Below are 13,685 nucleotides of genomic sequence, written 5' to 3'. Positions count from 1 at the left end.
ATGAACTAAGGAAATAATTTGAAAATTAAGTGCAAAAAGGCAGATGAGAGTAAACTGTATGACAGCTACCTAGCTAGAGGCAATGTTTCTCAATCCACTGGGTGTGACACACAATAGAGTTCCTTACAGACACACCCCACAGGTGGAAGAAACAAAAACACAAGACTTAAGAACCCTTGAGGAAGAAAAAGAAACTTAATTCTTATCTTGCTTCTATCAACTATAATGCAACACTCCCTTTCTTTATTCCAGGAACAAAGTTATTTTTTTAAAAAAAGCATTTGTTTAATGGTAGGAAAGGAAAAAAGCTCAACAAACATCTGAATTATAAAGTTCTATGCCATGAAATGGTGGACAAAGATTTGGAAAAATAGTTAGGGACTGTCAACAATGCACATTCTATCCTAAGCCTTCTAGCAGTCTCTCCTATCCAAGAATAGACAGTTCCCTATTTTACATATTGGTAACAAAAGAATGTATGTTTAAAACTATGATTTTTAGTAAGTTACTATCTGGGACGCTTGGTGCTTCTTTTCTTGGATAAAAGCCAATTATTTTGCCTTCCATTTTTTGAGAGAAGAGTGTGTTGATAGAATGCTGCTCTCATGTCAATCATTATATAAGGTAAACAGCACCTCTAACTATAGGCCACAGGTTAATCATTTCAACAATAACAAAGCAGGTGTACTTGACAATTTTTCCTCACTTATAGGGTTGATTTTTATGTAACAACTTCTGTCATACACAAAACATTTTTATTATGGTATAGCTTGATTCAGGTCTATAGCAGTGCCATTTTGTAAAATATCAATATTCCTATCCTAGTGGTATTAGGTACTCCTTTGTTAAATAATCATATACTTTGTTAAATAATACATACACTTCCAAACCTAAATCTACCTTAAAGTATTCTTTCAGACTTGGTTCTGAAATTGTTTACAGATTTAATGTCTTACTTTCTGTACAAATTAATGTTGCATATTTACAGCTCAATTTAAGACAGCAAAAAGCTATACTGTAGTTTCAACTTGAGAGCATGTGTACAAAATTGCAACATTCAGTCATCATCTTAAATATTTTCTATGCAAATATTTGAAGATTAGAATCTAGCAATTGAGAAATATATATTTTTTGAATTTGTTTTTGTTACTGTACCTTTGCTTTCTAAGACTTTTCTGATGATGCCAAGAAAATATGGAAGAAGTATCAAATAGGTTGAATGTATAAATATTTAGGCTTATGGAATAAGAAGCTTTTAGGAAAATGGGGAGTGGCAGTACTAGTCTTATCTTGCTAACAGAACAATTGTTTGCGGGGGGGGGAATTAAAAACTTTCGATTTCATTTAGTATAAGAACATTGATCTTTCAAACAACCCAGGCCCAACAAAAAAAAGCTATCAATTAGCTTTGATCAGTTAGAGCAAGGTCTTCAAATCCAGCTTAAGTTAATTAGAAATGTTTTCTTCTCAGCTAAATAAAGTTCTAAGAACTATCAGAACGTTTACTAAACCTGGAAAAATGATTGGAGAAACTTTAAGACATACAAATTCTACTATAAAGGTGCTATGTAGCATTTTGTCTATTACTTGGAATGAAGGTTTGTTGAAATCAATCACAATGGCTGTGCATAAAAACCTTGCACTTTATTACATATTACATATGTCAGAAGAAAATGTAAAATAAATTTAATGCAATGGAAATGAAATGAAACCAGCAAAGATTCATTCTGCAAAACTTGCTTAACCTAAAGGAGAATAGCATGATGGTATGTAGATATGCCTAAATTATCAACTCTGTTTGTAATTTACCATTCGTCTGTTCAATGTTTAATATTCTTGAGAATAAAAGCTGAATCAAAGTCAAGAGATTACCTACCTCTCCTATCTAAATTGTATGCCTTGTGTACTAATTCTAGAACTATTTATTTCTTTAAAACAGAGGAATACAATCCTGAATAACAGAATATAAGCATGGAGTGTGAAGAACATCTGGCCTGCATCTGCCTAGTGCTTTTTAACAGGAATGTTATCCTAAATATAGAGGCAGATAGCATCACATAAAGCATGTACTCTAAATATAGTTTAAAATATTAAAAAGCAAAGAGCCAATAATATAAATATATTCACATTTAAAATGTTATGCACAATAATACAAGCAGTCCTTGACTTACGATCACAATTGAGTCCAAAATTTCTGTTGCTAAGCAAGACAGTTGTTAAGTGAGTTTTGCCCCATTTTACCAACTTTCTTGCCACAGTTGTTAAGTCAATCACTGCAGTTAAATTAGTTACACAGTTGCTAAATTAATTTGACATCCCCATTGACTTTGTTTGTCAGAAGGTTGCAAAACATGATCACATAACTCCAGGGCACTGCAACAGGGGTGAAATGCTCCTGGTCCAGCCGATCCAGTAGTGATGGTGGCGGATGGTTCCGAGAACTGGTAGCAAAAATCCCTGGCCCCCCGCCCATGCCCACCCAATCGCCCAGTCACCCGCTTGCCACTTCTTTTAAAATATGCTTTTAAAAGAAAAAAAAAGGCTCTGACGATCACAGCTGAGCTGCATGATTGTCAGAGCCTTTGTTTACTTTTAAAAGCATTTTTACCTACTTGGGCGAATAGGTTGTAAAAAATGCTTTTAAAAGGGAAAAAAAAGTTTGCGCGCCACAGCTGATCATCTCCCCCTGCACTGTTCTACTTACCCCATGCCTCCTTTTGGCGTGCACTCTGTGCGCGCCTCACATTTGGCATGTGGTGCGCACTGCACATGTGCATACACAGCAAGCATGCGCAGCCAGCGAACCAGTAGTAAACCGGTTCAGATTTTACCACTGCACTGCAACCATCATCAATACAAGTGTCCGAATTTTGATCACGTGACCATGGAGATACAACAACAATCATAAATAGTCATAAGGGTTTTTTTAATGCCATTATAACTTAAAACACACTAAAAAAATGATTGTAGGTCGGAAACTACCTGTATAGCAAATGCTCATAATTGAATCCATTATTATTATTTTTTTTGTTAATATAACACTGACAGTTACCTGACAACAGGTATAGTTGTAAAAAAATTCTTGGAAACACCCATATAGCGGTACCCAAGGTAGATTAGCAAAAGAAAGCATCTCAGTCCACTTTGCTTGCTTGCTTGCTTGCTTGCCTTATTTACAATGACTTATTTATCCATTCCAAACAGGCATGGTTGAAATCAAAACTTCTGCTTGGTGTTTCACATACACGTTAGAATTCTGGCCCTGTAATACCACTGTGAAGTGCCAGCACATGGGTAGAGGAAGTAGGACTGGCAAAATCCCACCACTGTCATATTGACAATAGTAATTTTTGTTAATAATTTTTAAATTTCATATGTAATATAAAACAATAGTCCTTTATGAATAATTATTATTTTAAGACTTTAAAATTTTACTGGTATTAGAGATGTACCCTGTGGGGGCAATTTTCACATAGATTAAATTAAATATTATCTAACTTATTTCTTAAAAATATTCAGTATATTGGTTATGCATCTTTGTATATACCGGTAGATTCAATCCACATTGCTTTCAGATTTATTATTTGAAATCACTGCCTTGAAATAAAATTACATCAAACTAAATTACATTATTTGCGCAGAGGTCTTTTAAAAGTGAATTAATGTCTGCAGACATGAATATCACAAATAAAACAAGAACAAAGTAATAAAGAAACTTGAAATGTTTTCAAAAATGGTTCGTTGAATATGTAATAAAATGATGGCAATATAAAATATGCATAGTTTTTTTTCAATTGTCTTATATAGATTAGGCATTTTTAGAAGCGCATCCCAACCACTCAGTGTATTATACGCATTATACAATATATTAACACATGCATAAACCAATCCTCTAAGAGCTTTTGGACATGCATTATACTGTAAGAAGAAAAAGATTTATCACTGCATGGCCTCTACAAATGTTAATAAATATGAAAACGTAAAGACAGTGTAACCACCTTTTTCTTTGTAACATCGCAGAATCCCTTTTCCAGGATTTTTTCCCCCCAACTTTCTATTGTAATAATTACTTAATAATTGACTTAATAATTATGGAACATCCAGGAGATCCCCATTCAAATAAGAATCAGAACTTCTGTGATCAGCCAAGGCCAACTTGATGCTGCCAACAGTTGGGATATTAGTTTTTCATTATTTCTGTTTTACTTTCTACTGAAAAACTGGATTTCCTGCTTTTAAACTTGGCTCCATTTTTTTTCCAAGTTAATAATGACTGTGTTGCCAAAATAGAAGTATAATCTAGTGAATCCAGCATAATATTTGTAACAGTGATTATCTGAAGCTTTATGGATGAAAAGAGGTGGCATCACCAAAGTTTGCACAAGTATTATTCTGCTTTGAAGTTGTTAAAAAATGAAATTGTGGGATATTATTTTACTTATTTTATAAATAAACTCAAAATGAAAACACATGCTGTTTTGCTGAAGTTCACAACTTATTTAAAGGAATTCTTGAATCTCTCATAGTTTAAGCGAAATACTGATTGTAAATTAGCAGACCAAACCTGACTCCCCAATTATCAAACCTGTTTAATTATGGTAAATCTGTTTTGAGATCAGCATGGATAACTATTAAGACAATATAATATATTGAGTACTTTATATAATATGGCCTAGACATGGGAAACTACAAGGCCTACTGTGGGAATTTCTCACCAGGATCACCAATAGCAATAGCAGTAACATTTAGACTTATATACCGCTTCATAGTGCTTTTACAGCCCACTCTAAGCAGTTTACAGAGTCAGCATATTGCCCACAACAATCTGGGTCCTCATTTTACCCACCTCAGAAGGATGGAAGTCTGAGTCAATCTTGAGCCGGTGAGATTTGAACTGCCAAACTGCAGCTAACAGTCAGCTGAAGTACCCTGCAGTACTACACTTTAACCACTGCGCCTCCTTGGCTCTAAGAAGATCATCTTATCCCCTAATTAGCTTTGGAAATCACAGCCAAATTTTAGGCATATTTCTTTAATCCTAAATTTTCAATAGTACTTCCAAATAATAAAAGATTGAAGTTTGGCATTAATGAAACGTCTGTTGCTTTGTACACTTCTTACATTAGGTAGTTTATTATCATGCAGTATAGACAGATTTAGGATTAGGTTGCACAAAATCTCTGGTTTTCAATGAGAGTATTCTAGACCAAGGGTGTCAAACTCACGACATCACGGCAGTGTCACGTGACATATCGGGACCTTTTTTCCCCTTCGCTAAACCGGGTGGGGCCAGCACTTGACGCATCCAGCCCATGGGCCGCAAGTTTAACACCCCTATTTTCTATTTATATATCTATTTTCTCTATTGATTTTGCTAGTTCATTCATTTTCTGTTCAAATCTCTTTTAATCAATTTAATTTTAATTCAATTTAATCAACTGAACTTAAGAGAACCTAACAAAATATATTATAACTGATACAACGGTGATTTCAAAAATAGACATATTTAAAATAGTAGACTATTAAAATTAATAAAATATATGTAGAGAATATATATAGGATTAACTGTGGATCCTTGCGCTCTTTGAGCTTATTGTTTGCTTAAAGAAGTGTCATTACCTAACCTAACATCATAGTTCTCAATATTAAAATAAAATGATTTCAAATATTAACTTTTTATTAAAATATTAAAAATAATATTAAAATATTAAAAATGAAATATTTGAAATACTAAAATCAATATTAATTAATTTGTAATTGTAATATATTCTTTACATAATGTTTCCAGTTATTTGCATAATTTCATGTTGCAATACCATTACTTAAACAGTATATATAGAGTATCTGATATATTCTAGTGAACACTATTTTGTATTTTTGCTTCGATGCAAATTTACTTTTTTAAATTAAAATGTAGACAAGATGGGGGCCACACAAATCTAATAAATAAATAAAAACAATAGGGAAAATATATACTAAACACTAAAACACGTTTTGAAATAAAATCATGTTGGATCTGCTCAGCCCACAATCAGGTCTTGAGGCCCATAAACTTCATTCAGGTTGATACACAAACATAACCCCTAGTGATCACAGAAAAGGAAGTGCAGGACCTATTTCACAGACAAAAGCCAGGAAAAGCTCCAGGCCCAGACAAGATAACTCCTTCTTGCTTAAAAGTCTGTGCTGACCAATTGGCCCCCATCTTCACCCATATTTTCAATAAATCACTAGAGATGTGTTATGTTCCTTCTTGCTTCAAACGCTCTACCATCATCCCAGTGCCGAAGAAGCCCACCATCAAGGAACTGAATGACTACAGACCAGTTGCTTTAACATCTGTAGTCATGAAAACCTTTGAAAGGCTAGTGCTTTCCTACCTGAAAACCATCACGGATCCGCTGTTAGACCCCTTGCAATTTGCATACCGAGCAAATAGATCAACAGATGATGCTGTTAATATGGCTCTGCACTACATCCTACAACATCTTGAGTCTCCAAAGACCTATGCAAGGGTCCTTTTTGTAGACTTTAGTTCAGCATTCAATACCATCATTCCAGACATTCTTCTAACTAAGCTAAACCAGCTACAGGTACCGGAACAGACTTGTAAGTGGATCACAAGCTTCCTAACAAACAGGAAGCAGCAGGTGAAGCTAAGCAAGATCACATCAAATACCTGTACAATTAGCACAGGGCCCCCCCAAGGCTGTGTGCTCTCCCCACTTCTCTTCTCTCTGTATACCAATGACTGCATCTCCAATGATCCATTTGTTAAGCTACTGAAGTTCGCAGATGACACAACAGTGATTGGTCTCATTCGAGACAATGACGAATCCGCATATAGACGAGAGGTCGAACGACTAGCCTTGTGGTGCAACCAAAACAATCTGGAACTGAACACACTCAAAACCGTAGAAATGGTGGTAGACTTTAGGAGAAACCCTTCCATACTTCCACCTCTCACAATACTTGACAACACAGTATCAACAGTAGAAACCTTCAAATTTCTGGGTTCTATCATATCGCAAGATCTCAAATGGACAGCTAACATCAAGAACATCATTAAAAAAGGACAACAAAGAATGTTCTTTCTGCGCCAACTCAGTAAGCTCAAACTGCCCAAGGAGCTGCTGATCCAGTTCTACAGAGGAATTATTGAGTCTGTCATTTGCACCTCTATAACTGTCTGGTTCGGTTCTGCAACCCAACAAGAAAACACAGACTTCAGAGGATAATTAGAACTGCGGAAAAATAATTGCTACCAACCTGCCTTCCATTGAGGACCTGTATACTGCACGAATCAAGAAGAGGGCCGTGAAAATATTTGCAGATCCCTCGCATCCTGGACATAAACTGTTTCAACTCCTACCCTCAAAACGACGCTATAGAGCACTGCACACCAGAACAACTAGACACAAGAACAGTTTTTTCCTGAAGGCCATCACTCTGCTAAACAAATAATTCCCTCAACACTGTCAGACTATTTACTGAATCTGCACTACTATTAATCGTTTCATAGTTCCCATCACCAATCTCTTTCCACTTATGACTGTATGACTATAACTTGTTGCTGGCAATCCTTATGATTTATATTGATATATTGACCATCAATTGTGTTGTAAATGTTGTACCTTGATGAACGTATCTTTTCTTTTATGTACACTGAGAGCATATGCACCAAGACAAATTCCTTGTGTGTCCAATCACACTTGGCCAATAAAATTCTATTCTATTCTATTCTATAAGCACGAGTGTGTTTTCTATACAGTAAAGGGATATTAACTATTGTTTCAGGCTCTCACCTGTCTCCCTTCACCTACACCAAGTAAATGTTTGTTTGCTTACAGCAAACACAGAATATTAATTCTGCAATCATACGCTAAAAATGTAAACAAAGAATCAAGGCTATTCTGGAGCAATCATTACAAATCGCATATACCATCACTATCATCACTATTGAGATGGTACTCAAGGCAACTAAAAATAAAAAATAAAACAAACTTAAAATTTATTTAAAATATTTTAAAAATTGAGAAACTCAAGTAGTAAAGGTCCTGTCTAAAATATGAAGTTCTTTCATCCTTTCATAAAACAGAAATAGTGCAGGCTATGTACAATTGATCACTTAGAAGACAAGACCTTCTCCAGTACGTCAAACTATCAGACCTCAGAATGTGAGGACCTCTTTAAGTAGATTTCTCCTTTCAGCTTTAATAAGCAAGTGAGTTCATATTAAGATAAACTGGTCTTCCAATAATTAGCTTAAAAGTCAAAACCAACTTGTGCATAGGAAACAACTGGCAAAAGCTGTACTGGAAGAACCCAGTTGAACTTAAAGCCAATAAGACAGAGGAACTATTAGCTAGTAGAAAACTGGACTCGGACTAAGATTCAGTATGGAATGCTTCTTAATCCTTATCCATCATAGGATTTACAGGTAGTAGGTATAGCAAGCATACTACATCATGATTACAGTTTGTTTGTCAGCTGTAACGTTTCTTGAGCCAGACAGAATTGCAAAAGTTCTTTATGTGTTGGATGCATTCTTCCCTATTACAGGTTTTGTCGTGACTATCCTAAACCTGCAAGTACTGAAAAAGATATCAACTACAGTACGTTGATAACTAATACAAGTTAGTGGTATCAAAGTTGCACCAAAATATCTGAACTGAATGCCACTGCTTACCAGAGACAATTCAAATATCAGTGTTAAGAATACCCTAAATGGCTTAAAGCATAATTACATGATAGACCTTTCTTGTTACAAAACTTTCTGGAAGCCTAAAGTGCAGAGAGGCTGTCCAAAGATGGACTTGCTATTAGAGATCCTTTAACTGACATGCAAAAGATAGCCTTCTTCTTCATTAGTGTTTCTTAAACTTGGTGACTTAAAATGTGTGAACTGCAAGTCCCAGAATTCCTCAGCCAGCCATGCTGACTGAGGAATTCTGGGAGTAGCACACGTCTTAAAGTTGCCAAGTTTGAAAAACACTGTTCTACATCATTCCCAAATTATGCTTGTGAAGGAACCATATTTAGCCTCCACTTTCTCTGCCTTTATACATTGTTCATTAATTTTACCATTCTAATTTATGTTAAGCTTTTCATTCTGTGCTTTGATTTTTAAATTTTGTCAGCTGTCTTGAGTACAGTTCTCGAGTTAGGAAAAATGCAAGAGCAAAACTGAATAAATAAATAATGGGACCACATGTGGAGGCTGTCCAGGACTTCACTAGGCACTATACCAAGAAGCAATGCAATTTTCCCTGAAGACAGTGTGTTGCTCTGAGACTACACTTCCAGCTACTAGAAATTCAAGAAAAGGCTTCAGAGCAACAGGAAATAAAGAAATGCAGTATTTTCATTTTGCTTTGTAAAGCAGTTTTGAAAGGATTCTTTGAATTTTCAAAGTAAAGGACACCTTGGAAGCTTTGCACAGTTCTGATAACCACAGTATGTGTACTAAGAAAAACTATGTCTTTCCTGCTAATAAATATACAAGCCTACTGACAGTTCCTGAAACAACATAACTTCCCTCAAACTTACGTTCTCCAGAACTGCTGGACTTGCATTCTCAGATTGCCCAGCCCCAGCCAGTATAACTCAAGTCTCAGATAGAATAAAGAATCTGATTAGAGAAAACTCACAATTGAATTCCTATTCCATCCATTAAACTTGATGTTACTTAGGAACACTTGTAATTGTACTTACCTTATTCACTTTTTATTTCAGTTCTTACAAGAATGAAAGGTGACAGAAGAAACCCTACAGAATAGTATAGGTGCTTATTAGTGGCAAAAATTAAATGTGGTATATGTATAAAATGTTTCAAATTCCAATTCTTTCATGTTCAAAATGTTCCTTTGGGGTCTAGTAGTTTGAAATGCTAAATCGGTTCAAAATATTTCAAAAATGATCGAAACAGTGCAGTTTGAACAGCATAGTATAAATTTAATATAGCTCAAATCTGGGCTGTTTAGCAAATGTCTTTTAAAATCTTAACATAATGCTAGACTAGAGATCCTTACTAACTCTTAGGCTCACAAGATCACTTATCTCAATGCAGCTGTACAACCATTATTTTAAATTATTTAGGTTTTATGTTCCATAAGGGCATCAGATTTAAACAATTACTACCTGAAATAAATGAAACAATAACTTCTTGATCTACCCTATTCCAATAAATTTGTACAAATCCAGTTTAAATTGGACATTGGTCCTACCTGAATGTCCTTTCTCTGTTGGCGGGACCAGCAGCCAGGCATGGGAGTGACTCGGTCTGTATCCAATGGGATCGAGTCTGCTAGTTGAAAAGCACCTCCTCCTCCTGGTGCCTTCCAGCTTTCGGACGAGGATGATGCGGCAGACCGACGCACTGAGCTGTAAAACAGGAACTGCAAGAATATGCTATTATGCCCTCCCCCCCCCCGGCATATGACCATGAGAGCCCGAATGACCTCTATAGAAGACAGGAACCGGGCGTTCAGGGAGGGGCTGGCTGCTGGTCCCGCCAACAGAGAAAGGACATTCAGGTAGGACCAATGTCCATTCTCCAGCAGGGCGGGACCAGCAGCCAGGCATGGGACATACCAAAGCAAGTCCTATCGGGAGGGATCCGCCCGGTCCGGGTTAGAACCCCCTTCTAGGACCCTTTGAGAACCCTGCGGCGACGCCGCATCAGCAGATGCATAGGAATCGATCTTGTAATGGCGTATGAATGGATTCGGAGAAGACCATGTGGCTGCTTTGCAGATTTCCTCTAACGGAGCCTGAGTGGCCCACGCAGCTGAAGTAGCCGCTTCTAGTAGAATGCGCAGTGATGCGACTTGGAATAGGAATTCCCTGAATCTGATATGCTCTAGCAATGCATGCCTTAAGCCATCTACCGATGGTAGAGGAAGATACCTTAAGGTCGATGGTGGTTGTTTGAAAGGACACAAAGAGAGCCTCCGTCCTCCTGAGAGAGGCGGTACGCTTGATATAAATACGGAGGGCTCTCCGGACATCTAGGGTATGCCAGGACCTTTCCAGCCGGTGTACCGGATCTGGAGAAAAGTCGGGAAGAATGAGCTCTTGTGATCTATGGAACAGTGAGTTAACTTTAGGCAGTAAGGTAGGATCTAGCCAGAGGACCACCCTATCTGAGTGAAACACGCAGAGATCCGCCCTGGTGGAAAGGGCAGCAAGTTCAGAAATTCTGCGAGCTGAAGTGATGGCTACTAGAAAGGCCACCTTATATGTCAAATATTGCAGGCCACACTCCCTCAAAGGTTCGAAGGGGCCCTTGGTGAGGGATGTTAGAACCTTCGTGAGGTCCCAAGATGGGTACCTGTGGACTACTGGAGGACAAAGGTTGGTTGCTCCCCTCAGAAATTGACGGATGAGGGGCCGGTGGGCTAGGGAGCGTTTAGCACCGCAAGTTAAAATAGAAGAGAGAGCAGCTACCTGTCGTCGAAGCGTGTTCGCTGCCAGACCTTGTTCCAATCCGTGTTGAAGGAAGATCAGGATAGTGATCGTAGAAGCGTTGGTAGGGTCTATGTTCTTGCTTGAACACCAGGTGTAGAAGGTGCGCCACGTCGAGCCGTAGATGCGAATGGTGGAACTACGACGAGACGCCTGGATGGTGTTGGCGACGTTGGCAGGTACATGTCTCTTCCTCAGGAGACTCCGCTCAAGCGCCAGGCGGTCAGCTTGAACCACTGAGGGTCCGGATGAGTCAGCTGCCCTTGGCTGAGCGAGATCTTGGTCTGAGGAAGTTTCCACGGGGGAGCCACTGAGAGAGCCACCAGGTCCGCAAACCACGGGCGCCGAGGCCAGTGTGGAGCCAGCAAGATGAGTTCCGCCTGTTCCCTCAGCATCTTCCTGATAACCTTGGGTATTGTCGGAATGGGAGGGAAGGCATAAAGGAGGCCGGGGCCAAGGGCTGCGAGGCGTCTATGCCCTCCGCCCCCTGGACTGGGTACCTTGAGAAGAACCGATCCAGTTGACGATTGTCTCGAGTGGCAAAGAGGTCTACCAGCGGGTTCCCGAAGCGGAGTGTGATCTCGAGGAACATATCCGGATTCAGTCGCCACTCCCCCTGGTCGACTGAGACTCGGCTGAGCCAGTCGGCCTGTGTGTTTGCCACCCCTGATATATGAGAGGCCCGTATGGACCTCAGGTGAGCCTCCGCCCAGAGACCCAGTTGCACTGCCTCTTGCAAGAGAGGCTGAGAATGGGTTCCCCCCAGGCGGTTCACATGAGCCTTTGCGGCCACATTGTCCGTTAATACTAGAATGTCTTGATTGAGAACAATGTCCTGGAACGATAGTAAGGCCAGATGAATGGCCCTGAGTTCTAACCAGTTTATGTTGTGGGTCAGGTCCCTTGGGGACCACTGACCCTGAGCCATGTTTGATCCCAGATGGGCGCCCCAGCCATGAAGACTGGCATCTGTTGTCAAGATTAGGCGTTGGGGTTCCCTGAACTCTCTGCCCTTTGACAGGGCTGGGGAGATCCACCATAAAAGAGAGTGTCTGACTTGTTGTGGAAGTTGGACAAGTATTGGTGACGTAGCTGTGTGTGCCTTTTGATAGGGGAGTAGAAACCACTGCAGTGTCCTGCAGTGGAGACGAGCCCAAGGTACAATGCCGATGCAGGAGACCAGTTTCCCCAAGAGTTGGGAAAGGGTCTTTAAAGGAATAAGGCGTCTCTTGGTTACCCCCCTGACTAGATTCTGTAAATTGGTGAGACGCCCCTGTGACAGATAGACCCGGCCCTCTATCGTGTCTATGATGGCCCCTAAGTGTTGGATTCGATTCGTAGGATGTAAGTGACTTTTGGCCTTGTTGATCGAGAAGCCGTGGGCTTCTAGAACCTGAATGGTTGTGGACAAATCCGCTGCCGCCAGGGTCTCTGATCGAGATTGAATAAGGAGATCGTCCAGATAAGCCTGGATTCTGATTGGAATAGCCCGGAGATGCGCTGTGAGAGCGCCATTAGCTTTGAGAAGACCCTGGGGCCGAGGAGAGCCCGAATGGAAGGGCACAATATTGGTAATGGAGACCCCGTGGCAGAAGCGGAGGAATCGTCTGTGAGCCGGAAGGATAGGGACGTGTAAGTATGCCTCCGTCAGGTCTACTGACGTGAGGAAGTCCCTCCTGATGCTCTCCAAGATGGACTGGAGTGACTGCATCTTGAACCGCCTGTAGACTATGTGGCGGTTCAGAGCCTTCAGGTCGAGGATTGCTCTCCATCCCCGAGGGCTTTGGAACTATGAACAGTCGGGAGTAAAACCCCGACCGTGCTGATCTCGTGGCACCGCTTGGATGGCCTGAATTGAGAGAAGATGTTTTATGGCCGATGCCACGAGCAGCCGCTTGGCCGGGTTGCAAGATAACGGGCACCTGACGAAATGGCCCGGGGTGGAGAGGAATTCCAGGATAGACCGAACCTGATTGTCTCCTGACCCAGGAGTCCGAGGTGGACTCCTCCCATTGGCTGGCGAAGAGCGCCAGTCTGCCCCAATGGGAGGGACGGGCAAGCAGTCAACGTGAGCGTCTGAATGGGCGACCTCTCCCCGAAAGGGCCGCTTGAAGGAACCCTCTGACCTTGACCTGCCTGTCTATCCTGCCTATCCTGTCTACCCTGTCTGGGGAGAAGGGTCTTTGGGTTCTGGAGTTTCCAAAGTTAGAATCAGCCGC

General features: G+C 40.0%; 1 protein-coding gene across 15 annotated transcripts in view; it reads right to left on the bottom strand.

The window, feature by feature from the left end:
- NFIB (nuclear factor I B) overlaps positions 1 to 13,685 on the bottom strand; it is a 269,310-nt gene that overhangs the window by 124,501 nt on the left and 131,124 nt on the right. The window contains exon 1 of one of the 15 annotated variants that reach the window (XM_058168190.1): positions 10,227 to 10,398. The exons of the other annotated variants lie outside the window; for them this stretch is intronic. The gene's annotated coding sequence lies outside the window, so the exon portion shown is untranslated. Of the gene's footprint in view, positions 1 to 10,226; positions 10,399 to 13,685 lie in introns of those variants that run through there. 15 annotated transcript variants of the gene reach the window in all.

This window comes from Ahaetulla prasina, chromosome 2 (assembly GCF_028640845.1).
Source record: "Ahaetulla prasina isolate Xishuangbanna chromosome 2, ASM2864084v1, whole genome shotgun sequence".
NCBI lineage: Eukaryota > Metazoa > Chordata > Lepidosauria > Squamata > Colubridae > Ahaetulla > Ahaetulla prasina.
The sequence above is the reverse complement of the archived record's forward strand: the minus strand, read 5'-3'. Positions and strand labels throughout refer to the sequence as shown.